Here is a 7429-nt window from a genome sequence, read left to right on the forward strand (position 1 = left end):
TTGGGCTTTCGTTAATGTATTCCAACAGTGGAGCGCCACTGTCCTCATCTCGACACGAATTTAAGGTTAAGGGAATACAGTCCAAGGCGACGTGTGTGTGTGTTGCCTGTTGGTGTGTATGTTGTCCGATTCTAATCAATTCTATTGCCGCTACATTTTCTGCATTATTTCTGTGATTACTGAAATGAGGGCGTTGAAGAGATAAGGGTGTGTTACTTTAGTTAGATAAATGAGAGTATTACAGAACATGATTTTTTTAGGCTGAGGACGTCACAGGACATCATGATTAGAAGCTATCCAAGTGACGTTTCCCGTGTCTTTTCTTGGAGATTTTTCACATCGAAATAGAAATCATGGGTTGATGCGTTATCATGATAACGATTTTATGCATCATTTATAAACATTTCGATTTGGAACATATCATGAGAAATAGTTTTACGCCCGGTCGATATTTACGTCACATACAGCTAATGCCGCAGCTTAAATGCATTCCGTGATGTTTACCATTGCAGTGCCATCACAATAGATGACTGACGTTGATAGTGTTTCCAGCCGACTGAAAACAGAGAAGATTTGTTCTCGATCAATCCAACCAAATTAGTTTCTTGCAGAAGGAATATCTCAATAATGTTTGAAAGATGGATCCATTTATGCTTCGTTGAAGATCGTACCTGATGAATAATGACATAGGAGAATCCAGTTTAAGGCCCCCTAGCGTGATTGGTGATCAGATCCAGGTGATAAAACCATGCCTATACATGGCAGTTATTCACATCCACTCTGAAGGCAGTGAAATTAAACCTCCGTGTGGATATAGAAAGATGAAAACATATCTCTCCAGTGCCTGAACAAAAACAAACCATCCATCTGCTCTCCTTGGCGACAGGCCAAGATTCGATTACTTGGGATTGGGATTTGTCCCTGAACTTCAGAGGACGTTGGCCTTCGTTACTTCACACGACTATCAAATTAACGCAGCTTGAAAATCAGGAAATACACAGGCCGGGACTGTCCATACAGTGTGAATAATATTATAGAGTTGGGTGTGGATGGGGGAATACGTTTGGTGCTATACAGCCTGTTTAAATCAAGGAGGTTTTAAACCTTCTTGTTTAAATCGACTTCGGGAGATACAGTTTTATCAAGTAATCCGCGAACCATCATCAGCACAATCATCAGTATAACCATCATCTACACGGAGTTCAGTTAATAAACCAGACATCTACGTTTTATCACTAAAATCGTACTACTCTACCTTTAATGAAAAGCTAGCGATCATATCTAAGCTTACGTTTGCCTGGAGTATGATAACACTTGGAATGCTTAGATTCATCTCCAGGATGAAGAGACAACGATCCTTCCCTCACTAGATATCGACCCTTGGAAGTTCTTGTTTACGTGGCAGAAGGGAATTGACGGCTCGACCTTGACCAAATTGGTGCTTGTCCCCAGGAGTTTTGAATCTAATTGCGTGACCTTTCACAGGTTTGATCTGTCTTTCCGAACACGTTCAAGCTCGGGTCCCGACGGCGGGACTGGGACTAGATTCCAGCAACGGGAAAACAGACAAATGAGCAGTGAAGTATGATACCAGAGTGCCGCCGGAGATCAGGCGTATATCCAAGCACAAGAACACATCTAAACTGTCACAATTTTCCATCTCACGTTGAATAAATCGCGAAAGCCTAGAAATATTTTGAGTCCTAGCCAACGAGTTTCAATTTCCGCAACAACAGCTCCTTGAATAACCAGGGAGGTTCATGATAATCCCTCCTTGGAATACAAACCAGGCACGGTGTCGTCAGGGCTTTATACATGGGAGACTGAGAGAACCATTCGTCTGGCATGAGGAAATACGAACCTGCCTACTGATATAAACAGATGACAGCCCCCCGCGTCCAGATGTAAACACTGAATTGTTGATATGATCGCTTCTCTTGCTTGGTACAAGGTCATCGCCAGTTGACAGACGGTACCAACAGACGATACTAAACATTTTCACAACCATTTACTTGTGGGCCTGTTTGTTTCTCGACTTAAGTGGGTGAAATAGCGATGTGTTTGCGCGTGAACAGCAATATAACTCACGCTTAGTAAACTTAACGATACTGATTTGGATCTGGAGTAAACATTAACGTTATATGTCGTGAATCAGGGAACTTTAAAAACTCACTGTGCCTCAATTACAGTCGAAGACAACAGTGCCAATAGATGATAACATCTTTGTGCACCAGTGTCACCCGATTGACAAACCGATGCATTCCCGAAATGGACTTAGTTTTGCGATTTATATCTGACCTTTCCCTCGCATCTCGTCTCCAGGACACTTAAAGAACCGCTCTAATGATGTTACGCAGCGGTGCTCTACGGTACCTGAAGGCCTGCGAACGTGACAGGCTTTCCTCGCACGCACCCTCCTTTCAGGGACAGGGGAAGGGGTTAAGCAAAAATCATCCTATTCGGGTCCTAGACACAACTACATACTGTATATTACAACCATCCAGGTTGACATGGACGGCCCCTATCATCATATATGGATCTCATCCAACTGGGCTGAAAAGAGACCACTTTAGTGGAAACTGGGAGTGATGTTGGAAGGGAGAAGAATGCAACGGGTCAGGTACCTCTGGGTGGAGGGGCTTTTAGAATTACATGACGCTTTTGGAACGATTCTTCTAGGAACGAATGCCATGAATAGGTACCTATGACTGTCGGAAATCGGCAGCTAAGAATGAATAAATGGATAAATAGACACACTTTCGGTACTTTCTGTCTGCTGAGTGTTTAAGGTAAATGTACCGACCTCATCCCCCCAACGTTGAAACCTACGTATTTGTCTGATTGTCAGTCGACGATCCACAGCTCAATACAGACAATGTATAGAAATACACTTCATGTATACATGTAGCCCCCTTCACACGGCTCCAGAGACCCCCGGTCAAGTGTTTCTATTCCTGACGCGTTGAGGGGCAGGAACCAGATGGTGAAGTTCTTGACGATATTGAGTAACGGTTACTTGAAACTTTGAACGACGCTGCGAAAATACATTTTTCATCCCGATCTTGGTAACACACAAAACTTGCGAGACAAAGGGATGTTTCTTCCATTTTCCAAAAATTTCAAGTTGTGTAGAAGACTGACCGTACGTTTCCGAAAAGTAAACAAGTACTAGAATCATGAACGGTAGCGATCGTTAACGCAACCCAAGCTTCAACGTTTAACTTTGTAACAAGTCGTAAATTGCTATTCAAAATAGATTTTAGGATGGACAAAAATCACACAATATAATCACATATCGTTGTTGACATAACGGCGAAAAGTGATAAAAATATTATTTTGACAAATCATATCAACGCCACCTTTCAGCTGTTTGAAAACTGCATCTGGGCAACAACAGTGCCACGTGTTTTCCATGCCTGTCGTTCCGCCCACCTTCCACATGGCAACAAGCTATATTTGGCGCAATCCTAGCGGGAATGACGACGTAACGTGACGTCACACGATCGATATAGTGAGCCAGCGCTCAACACAGGCTTATAAATAATGGGAGGCGTTACAAACTGCCTATCTTGTGTATCGTTTCACAACACGCATGTTAAATTTCTCCTCGTGGAAACATATTTTTTGTTATTTGACAATAAACTTTACAGGAGGAAGACAGGGGACTGCCGCACAATGGTGATGAAATCTGCAGACGAAATAGCTTCATGGGTTGCAAATATTTGGGGAGACAATCAATGCTCTCGCTTTGAGTGCCATACCGCTGAAATGTCTGATAATGTACTAAGGAAGTTGGGCATGGCACACACGATAGCGACGGGGCGCTGTCTTTATGTAAGATATTCCCTAATATAAACTTGCATTAAAAGATTTTCCTTCGTAATGGATATAATGATATTCTCAAGCCACAATCCGTGTATATCATATAGTGTATAAGATCGGTGTGCTAGGTCACTGGTAGCAATTTCGAGGCTGAACCCCAAAGAAAAAGAATGTCACCAGTACATCCATCTTCATTCGTAGCACGCCGGATGATTCGGGATATTACAAAAAAGTATGCCGTTGCATGTATAGGAAGGGGTGTATATTTCTAGCAGCTCACGAGAGCATTTCCATTGGGGTTTTGCAGGGCTTGGCAACAACAGGTTTATTCTAGCCGACTGCGATTTCCAAGCAACCAATATACAAGCATTTCACTGGAGTCATGACACCCGGTTCTTCTTCGTCTGGACTCACACTGATAGCTACACAGCAGGGTTTTATAGGCTGATAGGCGACGGTCTGTATTCAGACATACACTGGCCTGACTGGGGAGAGAGACACATGAAGTCTCACTTATGCTCAAATTCGGATGTGGTTTGGACATCTGATACACTGGTGACGCACGTACATGTATATACTTGACATCAATAAATGATGGTAAAGGGCTCCATGTGTAGACAGAAACAGGGATTTTTAGGATTCTGTAATCGATTTTTTTTTTTAAGTCTGCTTGTCGTCGCCAAAACAACCCAAATCGTTGCAGATTATGCAACGGTTGTTTCGCGGTCAGCGACATTTTCTTACAGGGAAATATCAACGTATCAAAATTCAAAGCGGGAAACATGATCGTAAAACCAGATATTACGGGACAGCATATGCCGCTAGTGACTTTGGTATTTTAGCAACGATATTTGGGATGTTAGGCCCAGTGATATTTACTAGTATCTTGAAAGACAACCTTTGGACGCGTGAAGGTCGGTACCTCAGTTGTGTTTTCCGGCTGAAAGGAAAGGTTGGCTGTGTGGCAACTGGATGTTATTTTCTGAGGAGATTTCAGTCGCCGGCATATTGACAAGGATGATAAATGTCCCTATAAATGATTGGTGTTAAAGTCAGGAAGGATTCCATTTTTGATTACTTTCCTTTCCCATGATCGCGTGAGGTAGCCTCTCCCAAATGCCGAAAGTATGTTCACGTATTCTCGTTGCCATGCGCGCAAACTGGATTGGCAGGATCAGTCAAATGCACAATGCTTTTACGTCCAACATGAACCAAATTATCCATTCCGTACTTCACGTTCAATGGGTCGCTTTGTGATGAAGTGTGCTCATTCGAAGTACGTGTACAGGTTTATAGGAGGGTTATGGTTCGAACCTCGAAAAATATATTCTCCGGGACGATGTCTCCCTGTATGGTCATCCAGTTCGCTGATACCTTTCTTCAATGCGCCACTGGGGATCGCTGTGCTGCCTGACCTACTTCGCAACCACTATTGAGATTAATAAGGGACAGATCGCGTACCGTAAAAAAGGATGCGATAAGTGTATGTGCGTTAGACCTTCACAAAGAAGGTTATATTTTCGGGTGCGTGCGTCTGTCTGTGTGTCTGTCTATCTATCTGTTTGTCTGTGTGTCTGTGTGTCTGTGTGTCTGTCTGAACAGCACAAATAATATAATGTTGAAGGCTGTCGCCTCATAAGAAAGAGGAATGGAGAAATTTTGGATAGATCTTCATGATATTTGGTGTGTTGGTGGCTGTTGGCGAAAGGGAAAAAAAAGGATTAGATTATCGAACCCCTGGGCTTTCTACGTTACTGCAGCGGAACTTACGGTTTGGATATCTTGGCAAAATAAAGTTGTTCAAGCACAAGTCAATATCGATCGCAGCTGAGAAAAAATTACATGTATGGCACATGTAACGTTAAACTGACAAACAGCAGCTAGGGAGAATGTATTCTCTAAGCAGATGTTTGAGTTTATCAGTCACAGAAATAGGTAGATAGTAAAAATGTAGTCTCCCCAAACATTAGGAACAGCTTAAAGAAGCTAAAAAAAACTGGTAACATCTGTTTGGACGATTTCCACACCTCCTGCTCAACACCAAGCTCTAGAGCTGACCTAGCACAACCTTATCCACCCCTCCCAAAATAACTCGATGATACGCATGGTCTTTGTATACGTATTTTGCCCTTTCCACTCAGCGACAACCACAAAATCAATGTACAGGTTTCTACCACGTACATGTTCCGGTCCTTGGTACAACTATTGTTCCTGTGAAGAAAGATAAGAACAGAAATCGATCCCTACGAACGTGCGGTCGAACTTCTAGGTCTGGCGGAATGAGTGTCAGGTGTGTGATATTTCGATATCGCATGTACATGGGTGCGAGACATGGGCACGCGTCAGGATTAACCTGCTGGGAAACGAAGATGCTGTCACGCAAAGCTCTCGTATGTGGACACGTGCAGCCAATATTATACAATAAAACGCAAGGGTAATAGTTCCTACCAATGTAAACGGAAGAAGTGAAAGAGGACTTCAGATTCAGAGATGAGAATATCACCATGGTGATTTAGAAATGGAAGGGAGATGAGGAGCATTTTCAAAAGGATGTTCAGGGTTAGACATGAAGTGGTGATGCGTAGGACTGACCTTATTGGCTAAAGCCTTAATGGCAGGCGTGTGTGTGTGTGTGTGTGTGTGTGTGTGTGTATGTGTGTGTGTGCGCGCACGTGTGTGCGTGCGTGTACACAATTAGTCAAGAATAACTGGATGAGTTTCGCTGTTTATAACGTTATATTGTATATTTTTTGTCGTTATGTGTTTCACGGTTGTGTTTGCTCGCAAAGTCATGTCCACCTTTCCACCTTGTCAGCATGAAAAATGGCATTGTAATGTTGATTCTATTACCTCATACATTCTTGATCAAGATCGTAATGTTATCCGGATCACCAACTAACAATGTATCTAAGGAACTTTGTACCTTTGCATTGTTTCTTGGGTCGCTGATGCAAGGTGGTTCAATACTTCACACGAAAAGAGGCACGCAAATAAGTTACGTTGAGCCAGTTTGTTGGAAGTAGACCAACATCAACTTAGGAAAGAAAGACTCAAGACAGGGCACTAAATCTTAAGCACGTGACAAGAAGCACGTTTTGGTTCTTTTGTGTGGATACAGCTCCTTGGATATACCTAGCCTTTACCAGGCTCCGCCGATCATTGGTCAAATAGTACAAATTGGACAATTAGAGAGAATGGATCGTGTACTGACTCCTCTGGCCTGCCGACACCCCTGGCACACCATTCCCTCTATTTGTCCAATTTCTACCATTTGACCAACGAACCGCGGAGCCTGGCAGAGGCTACATACGATATATCCACTAGGTATTTGAGAATTGCAAAGACGGTCTGCTAGATTTCTATCGCGGACACCGCTATTGCATACACGCTGACATTGTATCAACAGGGAGCTTTCATCAACATGAAAGTTCCTCGGTACCAAGGAGGTTAGAATATTTTAACCCGGCCTTGATTGTACACATCACTAAAATTTAGATGTCCTAGATCGTGTCCTAAATGCGTACGTGAAAATCCTCGGGTGCGTATAACAGATGCTTGGCTTGGATAGTAATGGTTGGCGGCCTCCGTTTAGGTTTTTCCTTATCAG

This window comes from Branchiostoma floridae, chromosome 4, assembly GCF_000003815.2.
Source record: "Branchiostoma floridae strain S238N-H82 chromosome 4, Bfl_VNyyK, whole genome shotgun sequence".
Taxonomy (NCBI): domain Eukaryota; kingdom Metazoa; phylum Chordata; class Leptocardii; order Amphioxiformes; family Branchiostomatidae; genus Branchiostoma; species Branchiostoma floridae.